This window comes from Octopus bimaculoides, chromosome 9 (genome assembly GCF_046866305.1).
Source record: "Octopus bimaculoides isolate indiv1 chromosome 9, ASM4686630v1, whole genome shotgun sequence".
In the NCBI taxonomy this organism is placed as follows: domain Eukaryota; kingdom Metazoa; phylum Mollusca; class Cephalopoda; order Octopoda; family Octopodidae; genus Octopus; species Octopus bimaculoides.
The window spans coordinates 44,739,805-44,750,277 of NC_142936.1; the positions used below are offsets into that span (position 1 = coordinate 44,739,805).

Here is a 10,473-nt window from a genome sequence, read left to right on the forward strand (position 1 = left end):
GATGATGATGGTGATGAATGAATAATGTTTAAATTTGTAAAACAATCCAACCAATGGGAGCATAAGTACACATAGCTATTTACTGAGAGAAATGAAACATTTGTCTTAATCCCCTGCTAATGTCAGTGATCTGCTTAATATCAAACCAGTTTGTTGACTTTTTACAGGGTTTAAAATAAAATATTTATTAATCCAACTATTAGGTAAATATTCTCATTATAGGACTTGACAAAACCGTGCAGGAAGCTGTATCATCCGAAATACATAATATATTACTGTTGATTGAAACATTAGACAATTTGGATGTGCTTATGCGTCCGTATGTGTTTATGAGCATATGTGCATGTCTTTATGCTTGTCTATATCTGTATTCAGGTATGTTTGTGTTTTGTTTTTAATATGTATGTTTATTATGTATTTTTTTCTGTATTTATATCTGTATCTAATTGTGTGTGTGCGTTTGTGTGTGTGAAGTGTTTCAATGTTTTATGTTTATACTTTTGAGTGTGCAAATATATTTGATCACTTGTGCATTTGTATTTGTTTGTGTGCAAGGTATGTGTGTATGCAAATGTATGTCAATGTGTATGAGTGTGGTACATGTTTAAATGACTATCAATATGTGTTTGTATGCATGTGTGCTTGTACAAACAAATCATTCAAATATAAGTTCATATCCTTCATACACAGTGATTAACTAGTGTTTGGCTCAGTCTAACATCATAATAACTATCTTTGTCCTCAGGTTTCTTTTAGAGGGGTTAAATAACATATAATCACCCAAGCCAGGGTACATTGAAATAATACTTTCTGTTATAGACACAAAGCCTGAAATTTGGGGAGGAGGGGCCTAATCAATTACATTAACCCCAGTATTCAACTGGTACTTATTTTATCAATCCTAAAAGGATGAAAGACAAAGTTGACCCCGGCAGAATTTGAACTTAGAATGTAAAAATGGACAAAATGCTGATAAGCAATTTGTCTGGCATGTTCCTGATTCTCCCAGTTTGCCACCTTATGGTACTCTGAAATAATAGGATGCAGCATGGTGGATGTGAACTAATTCAGCAAACGAACTTATTGAATCAATGGTGAAAATCATTAGATGCTAAGCAGATAAACAGACAACAAAATATTAACATTCAGGATTAACCAGTTTAGTTAGCGAATTACTACTATCATCTGTAGTTGTGGTTTCTGCAGATGAGATACTTTAGCTAGTAAAAGACCAATATGGCTAAAGCTCAGGCCAGACATTCATGCTGCATTGCCTGATCATGACATCTGGCGTGGAAGAGTTGCATTGGTCCAGGCAAGTCGCCTGACCAGATGATGATGCATGGTGTTAACTCTCCTCTGGCCAATCTATCCATATTTTCCCTGCAAATATTGATTTGAAGATTTTTGGGCAGCTTATCTATCATATTGATCTCTCCAGTCTGAGAGTTTGGAAACATCATGGGCTTTGCCCATCCTCCTCTGAAAAACTATGACATTATCCTCTAACTATGACATTATCCTTTTTTTCTTTATTTATGAGTACCAACTAAGTATTGGTGCATCCATTTCTCTCTCCAACTCACATTCTCAATGTTCTGTTGAGTCAAGGGCAAGAAGGCCAGAATCTGTTCATGACTACATGGGCACCTAAAGCAATTAATGAAAGCATGGTACAATTGAATATGACCTGGCACAATCTAACAGGTCATATGCATTGGCAAGAGATGGTTAAGCATGTAAGCATGTGGCTCATCTTTCATTGTTCTTGTGCTAGTCAACAGACGAGGGAAAAAGATGTTTGCTATTTTTATAAATAATGTTTAACTCCTAATCATTCAGATTACTCTGTCAAATGTAATGCTTATTTATTTACATTGGTTTGAATTAATTATGCATTAACTCACACCTTCAATATTTTCAACGATGTAAGGCAGCAAGCTGGAAGAATGGTTAGTGGACCAGGCAAAATGCTCAGTGGCATTTCATCCATCTTTACATTTGAAGTTCAGATTCTGCCAAGATCAACTTTGCTTTTCATCCTTTCAGGGTTGATAAAATAAATACCAGTCAAGCACTTACCCGCTCCCATGAAATTGCTGGCCTTGTACCAAAATTCGAAACCAATATTTCATTGATGTGATAGTTTATTCTTAGAATAACATTGCAGGGTAGGTGTGAGAGGCTGGATCTGGCTCGTTTGAACATAAAACACAAGTAGAACATCTGAGCCAGATATGGCATGTTTAAATGCTAAAGGGTTAAAACTGCTGTTAACACTTTTGTAAATTATTTCTAACTACTGCTACTATTCATTTACTTCTTGTTTATTACAAGCTGGTTTTAACATATTCATATTAACATTACATAGAAAAAAAAATGCTAATTATGCTACCATGTTACATAATTAACTGACAATAGCATTGAATTAATTAACTTAAATAAATTTTAAAAGCAAAATTAAACATTTGAATTCAAGGAGACAAATGATGGTTTGTTTCAGGGAGAAGAAAGTACAATAAGTGAAATAAAAATTATCACTGAATGATGTTTTTTTGCCCCTTTATTTATATATTTTATCTAGTTTCCATTTTCTATGTTTACATGGATGGGGTGGTGTTTTGTTGGGGTATTAGTAGTTGTTATACTCATAATCAAAGTTATTCTAGCCATGAGTGTTTCATATTTTTCTTAAGCATTGAATATCTTAACTCTTTTGCTGATACCCACCTGAAACTGCTCATGGTTCTTTGAAACAAATTCCTTGTTTTATAGTGACCTTAATTAACACCTTCCATCAAAAGTTCATGTTAATTTAGGTTCCAAACACCAGTATGTTCAAATCCATTTATCAGTATGTTCAAATCCTAGCTTTCTACATACCTTCCAGTGGATTACTCTCCCTAGATTGTCATGTCTTTTCTTGTATTTTACTAAATTTTTCATTATTTTCAAAATTAATTGAAACAAATGCAGTGTTTCAACAGAAACATAGTGATAAACTATAGTCTTTCTTTATTTCAGGTATAAGGATGAAATTTGAGAGAGATTTGACTGCTTTATTTAGCAGGGTTAGTGACGATGGAAAGTCTTTCTTGGTAACTCATTGCTAGAGCAGTTTTTTTTTTTTAAAGCTGACTGCCATTTCTACTGTTAACCACTCAACCATTATGTAGATGTAACACCTGCTTTTATCAGTCAAACTAACAGAACCCAAGTATAGCCTAGTATTATGTATCATGCTTTTATTAACTGTTTTAGGTATCAATGTGGTAATGGAGCAGACATAGAGACCCTCTTGGATCCCTACTTCATTTTTAAACCCATTAAAATATCCAGGTTAGAGAGTTGCACCAGGACTTAGTTGGAACTATTTGGTTGTTCGGAAAATACTGTCCGATTTAAGAAATTTTGTTTTCGATTTGTAGTGCTTTAGACAAAATTTTACATGCTTAATAACTGATGTGTACTCTTTAATAAATTTTTATTGATTCCTTTCAGAATATAATTTTGAAGCATAGAAATCCTTAATTTCAAACATGAAAAAAGAAGAAATGCATTTACTTTTTTTGCCTGGATTCAAGCTTGAACATGATGCTTCCCAAACACCCGCCAATATCAACAGAGCATGGGGTGAAGTGTCCACTAGTGATCAGACGGTATGATGGTGGTTTGAGAGATTCCATAGTGGGGATGAAAGCCTCGAAGGTCAAGAAGGTAGGGAACATCCATCCACCCTTGATAATCAGCATTTGAAAACAACAGTTGAACAAAACCCATGACAAAGTGTCAGAGAAATGTCTCATAAGTTTGGTGTCAGTGTTTACTTGAGCAAAATGAGACCTGCACTTGTTAATTGATGTGGTCCAATTCTGCCCCATTCCAAGATGACACTGCAGAAGCTCACAAACTTGGCATACAAGACTTTACCACATCCTCCATATTCTCCTGATCTTTCACCCACCATCCACCACTTTTTCAAGCATCTAGAAACTTTTTTAAGGCAAAATACTTTCCGTTCCAAAACCAAGACCAAAACTGAATTTAAGGATTTCTTGGCATCAAAACCTTTGGATTTTTATTGAAGAGGCATAAATGACCTTGTTAATCAATGGGAGAAATGCATAGCTGTTCAGGGATCATATTTTGAATAATTAAACCTTTGTATAAGTTCAATTTTTCAAGAATATAGACATATTTTAAAAATCAGCCATTATTTTCTGAACAAACTAATAATTCCGGCTGACTAAATTGAAACAATATGACATGAAATGCTTTGTTCAAGAATAAAATGTGCTGCCTTCTCAGGATTGAACCTATGACTTTATGATCATGAACCAAACTCTCTAACCACTAGACCATGCACCTTCAGACCAGAACCAAAGAGATTATATGGATTATTGTTTGAGAGGCACAATAGAATGGCTTACACAGGGTAAAGTTGATTAACTATTAACCTGTCAATGTTGTTGTTTAGCCCTAGGTCAAACTTATAGTCGAAGTCATTTCATCCATAATTGACCATCTTTCTTCTTGTCATAGTGCACTCTGGAATACATTATCCAATGTACTCTTCTTCTCTAAGAGAATAGGGTGTGATTTGAGGAAGATTTGGTTGTTATTTCTTGCAAGTCAAGACTCCACTTAGTAGCTCAGTAATTGACTCATTGTTGTGGTTGTTTAAGTCATATGTCAGCCCTGATCAAACAGACCTATGCTCAAAGAATTCCAACCATGACCATCCCATCTTTTCCTGTATATATACAGAACCTAGAAAACCCATAATCTAATGTGCTCTTTTCGAAGATGGTGGAATTTTATTCAAGAGATTTAGCTGTTATTTCTAGCAGACTGACTGATCAAAAATGGCCTGTCACGTTGGCTCAAATGACACATTGGTGTCTCATATATGGAATCAGTTATGACTCAACATTCAAAGTAGATTTCAGTTCATAGTGACAAAGCATCAATGAAAGAAAAAAACACCTATGAAAATGATTTAACAGTCCTTCAGTGCTTGGTGTTGGTGGTGGTAGTGTTGATGGTGGTGGTGGTGGTGGCAGTGATGGTGGTGGCAGTGGTGGTGGTGGCAGTTGCTGTGGTAGTGGTGGTGTTGGTGGTGGTGTTGTGTTTCTAGTGGATGATAGTAGCAGTGATGATTGGTAACATGATAGTAGTAGTAGAGAAGATGGTATCAGTGTTGGTAGTGGTGGTGGTGGTGGTGGTGGTGTAAGACAGTAGTGTTGACTGGTTGTGGCAGTAGTGATGATAGTAATGGTGGTGGTGATGGTTTTAAGATAGGTGACAATGGTGATGTCATATAATAATGATGACAGCAGTGGTGGCGGCAGGAGTGTTGGTGATGATGGTGGTGGTGGCAGAGTGGTGGCGGTGGTAGCAGAGTGGTGGTGGTGGTGGTGGTGGTTTTGGTGGTGGTCTTGATGGTAGTTGTGGTGGTGGTTGTGGTGGTAGTGGTTGTGGTGGTGGTGGTGGTAATGGCAGAGTGATGGTGGTGATGGTGATGGTGATGGTGATGATGGTAGTGTCACAGAACAGTGGTGATAGTGATGGTCATGGTGGTGGTAGTAGTGGTGGTGGTGGTGGTGATGGCAATGGCAGTGATAACAGCAGTAGTAGCACAGTTAAACCATAAAAGAAAGGTAAAAACAAAAAAAAAACCATCAGAAACTCAGTGATATGTCTGCAACATGTTTGATCTCACAACCAATGAGCTGTTAGTTCTCTAATTCTTCATTTTAACCATTTTGTCTTTATGCTTTCTCTGCCCTCTCTTTTCTTGTGCCATGTCTACAGGCATTCGTCATCATGGATCTTCGTGTCAAAGTCTGAAGATACATATGATTTTTTTTTGGTGAACTATACATTACCTTCTTCTTGCTGGTTTATTTACAGTTTATCCAACTAGTCTTCTACTCTCCCAAGCTTATCCTTGAGGCACAGGGCCGATTTAACTTTCAGACAGAGAAAGTAGTTCTTGAAATACCATAGCATGTCCACACAATGGTGGATCTGTATGACACATGTCTAGGGGCCCAGCTCTTCTCTGAGTTTTGTATACTTTATCCACAAGACTATGCTCTGTTACTTGACATATAACTGAGGCTCTTGCAGGTACTGCCACTCCAGGTCAAAGTGGACCTGGGTGTAATGTTGTCTAAGGTCTAATTCCATATTTCTCAGAACTCGTGAACAGGGCCAGTGCTAGGACTTGGAGGGCCCAATTAGAGAATCGTCAGTAGGGCTTTCTACTCTACAAGAAAAAAATGAAAATTTATGTTTTGTGCTTTGTACAGTACATCAGTCCCAGCTGAAAAAGTGTTGAGCACTTAAGACTTCACCATTAACCTCAATGATATTCTAGAAAATTCATCATAGTGTCCTCCACTTGAACATATGTGTGAGCCCCTCTCTTAGCACAGGGCCCATTTTGAACAAATCTATCTAATCGACTTAACATCAACCCTGCTCATGATCACCCAAGCTAGAATTTCATCACCAGCTGCAGTTTAATGTCTTGTCCAGGGCCTACTCCATGTTTTACAGTTTTAAGACATGTTTCCATTTTATAGCAAGACACCTATCCTCATTCTTTCTATAATATTCACTTAGTACATCTGCATATGTGGAGGCGCAATGGCCCAGTGGTTAGAGCAGCGGACTCGTGGCTGGAGGATCATGGTTTCAATTCCCAGACTGGGCGTTGTGTGTGTTTATTGAGTGAAAACACCTAAAAGCTCCATGAGGCTCTGGCAGAGGGTGGTGGTGACCCCTGTTGTACTCTTTTGTCCCGACTTTCACTCACTCTTTCTTCCTGTTTCTTGAGTAACGCTGTGATGGACTAGCGTCCCGTCCAGCTGGGGGGAATACATACGCCATGGAAACCAGGAAACCAGGCCCATGAGCCTGGCTAGGCTTTAAAAGGGCGCAAAAATAAAAAAAAACATCTGCATATTCATCCTCAATATTCTCTCTCTCTCTCTCTCTCTCTCTTTTCAAGCCACATACCTCCTCTTCAGCAAAACACCTGTTCTTGTCTCTCTGTGATACTCTCACCTCCCATGATATTTTCTAACCTTCCACTCATTTAAAGGGTCTTCTCTTGTGAATTACTCGGTGACCTCACTAGAGCTGGTGCTACAATAAAAATAAAGCACGTTCTACACTTTGTAAAGTGGTTGGCATTAGGAAGTGAATCCAGCTATAGAAACGATGCTGAAACAGTGACATTGGAGCTTGGAGCAGCTTTCTGGCTTGTCAGTTCCTGTTGGACTGTCCGACATATGTCAGCATGGCGGTGGTGGTGGTGGTGGTGTTGGCGGCGGCGGTGCCAGCGGTGACGGTGGCGGTGATGGTGGTGGTGGTGGTGGTGGTTTTGGTGCAAAAAGTATGAAACTGAAAATATTGGTGAGGTGATGATTTTAATTTATCTGCTGATTGTTTATTTATGTATTCATGCATTCATTATGTATTCATGCATTCATTATGTATTCATTTACTCATTCATTCATTTGTTTGTTTATTGTAATCTGTTTCAGTTTTGCTTACAACACAACAACAGAAATCATATCAATCTCAGCAAATTCAAGAAGAACAACAACAACAACAGAAGCAGCAATAACAGAGACAACACCTCTGAGGTCAACTTTGCCTTTCATCCTTTCGGGGTCGATAAATTAAGTACCAGTTGTGTACTGGGGTCGATCTAATCGACTGGCCCCCTCCTCAAAAATGTCGGGCCTTGTGCCTAGAGTAGAAAAGAATAATAGAGACAACAGGACAACAATTGCAACACCAACACAAACAACAGTAACATCATCATCATCGCTGTTGTCGTCGTCATTGTCATCATCATCGTCATCGTCATCATCATCATCATCACCATTGATAACAACAGGTTACTACAGCAGTAATACCAGCAGCAATAGCAATAACAACTGCAACTGCTTGACAGCATTAACAACAACAGAAACAACAGGAACATTAGCAACAACAACAACAACAACAACAACAACAGCAGCAACAGCAACAATAACAATCAGTTATCTGAGATTATAGCTTAAGTTGACATTTTCTTTTTGGATCAGCAAATGTTAGAATTCAGAAGATTAGCCTTCAACCATTTCCTGTATATGCTCACCCTATCACAACCATCATCACCGATGCCGACCAACCTTGCCACTACCACTAAAACCACCAGCACCACCAGCACCACCACCTCCACCACCACCACCACCACTACCAGCCCTCCAATAAACACCATCTCTCCTACCTCCACCATCCCTCCAACCACCACCACCACCACCACCACCACCACCACCATGTCATGACGGTAGGGGTACTGTCATCACTTCTATCACCATCACCACCACTAATGTTGCTGCTACCACCATCATCACCACCACTACCGTCACCACCAAAAACCACCACCACCACCACCACCACCACCACCATGTCATGACGGTAGGGGTACTGTCATCACTTCTATCACCATCACCACCACTAATGTTGCTGCTACCACCATCATCACCACCACTACCGTCACCACCAAAAACCACCACCACCACCAAAAACTACCACCACCACCACCACCAAGATAGTCATGGCAGGAATGTCCAATCAGCATTGATCTTGGGTTAGAGAACAAGAATAGAACTTCTTCAACTATCAATATATAATATCACCATTACTATTCCACTACCAGCACTACTACTACTACTAGTAACAACACTCCTACATCATCCTTACCATACAAAATACAGCATTCTCCCTCTGTACTACTGCCTTTATATGTATACACACACACACACACACACACACACACACACATATATATATATATATATATATATATATATATATATATATATACAGGGGTTGGACAAAATAATGGAAACACCTTAAAATTTCAAACAAATTTATTTTAATATGGGGTAGGACCTCCTTTGGCAGTAATTACAGCTTGAATTCTATTGGATATGGACTCGTACAAAGTTTGAATTGTTTCCAAAGGAATTTTTGTCCATTCTTCAGCTAAAACAGTCTCCAGTTCTTGTAGTGATGATGAAGGAGGATATCGACTCCTTACTTGTTGTTCTAAAATGCACCATAAATGTTCAGAAATATTGAGATCTGGGGACTGTGGTGGCAAGATAAGATGTTCAACTTCACTTGAATGTTCCTCGTGCCATTTAGTAACAACTTTAGCTGTGTGAAATGGTGCATTATCATCCTGGAAGATTGCATTTCCCTCTGGAAATAGTTCCACAACCATAAGATGAATTTGATCAGATAAAATGCTTAAATGGTCTTGACTATTAATTCTGTCATGAAGGGAAACCATTGGGCCGGTGGATTTCCAAAATATTGCACCCCATATCATTATAGATCCTCCTCCATGTTTAACAGTTGGAAGAAGGCAGTCTGGGTCAAATGCTTCTTTTGGTTGTCTCCACACGTATACTTGGTCAGTGGTCAGAAATAAGGTAAAGGATGACTCGTCCGAGAAAACAACATTCTTCCGCTGCTCTAGGGACCAATTCTGTAGGTTTTTACTCCACTTTAAATGCTTTACAACATTTGTTTTTGAAAGTCGTGGTTTTCTGATTGCAGCCCTCCTGTGAAATCCGGCTTTGTGCAACTCCTGGAAAACAGTTTTTGTGGATACTGGGTTCTCGAGGTGGTCATTAAGCTCTGCAGTACTTTTGGGAGCTGTGCTTTGTGATCCTTTCTAATAATTTGTGTAAGAGTCTGATGGTCCCTATCTGAAAGTTTTGGTTTTCTTCTGAAGTTTTGTTTCGACGAAGAGGTTTTTCCCTCTTTTTAAAAGGCTGTCATTACTTTCGAGACTGTTCTTCTTGATACACCAAACATTTCAGCTGTTTTCGTTATGCTAGCGCCTGCCATACGAGCACCAACAATTTGAACTCTTTGGAAGTCTGATATATCTGTCATTTTAATGAATTTTAATTACCTTCTTCTGATGATATCTGAAAAGAAACAGCAATCTTAGTAAAACATATTAAGCAACACTAATAATAAATAAAAAAACATAAGAATTAACAAGCTTTTGATAGTTTTATAGATATTTCAAAATTATGATGCTATGACGCTAGGTGTTTCCATTATTTTGTCCAACCCTTGCATATATATATATATATATATATATATATTTATATACTCTTCTACTTTTTTCAATCATTTGACTACGACCATGCTGGAGCACTGGCTTTTAGTTGAATAAATTGACCCCAGGACTTATTCTTTGTAAGCCTAATACTTTTACTGTTGGTTTTTTTGCCAAACCGCTATGTTACGGAGACATAAATACACCAATATTGGTTGTCAAGCGATGGTAGGCGGGGACAAACACAGACAGAAACGCATTCATATACATGTATATATATATATATATATATATATATATATATATAACGTGAGAGAGTTAGGGTTTGC

General features: G+C 38.2%; 1 long non-coding RNA gene across 1 annotated transcript in view; it reads left to right on the top strand.

Moving 5' to 3' along the window:
* The first annotated feature begins 239 nt into the window (after positions 1-239).
* Positions 240-10,473, top strand: part of LOC128248659 (uncharacterized) — a 10,273-nt gene continuing 39 nt past the window's right edge. Inside the window, exons 1-3 of the long non-coding RNA XR_008264816.2 lie at positions 240-375; positions 3,502-3,717; positions 7,557-10,473. The exon at positions 7,557-10,473 is cut by the window's right edge and continues 39 nt beyond it. This is a non-coding gene — a long non-coding RNA (uncharacterized LOC128248659). The remainder of the gene's footprint in view (positions 376-3,501; positions 3,718-7,556) is intronic.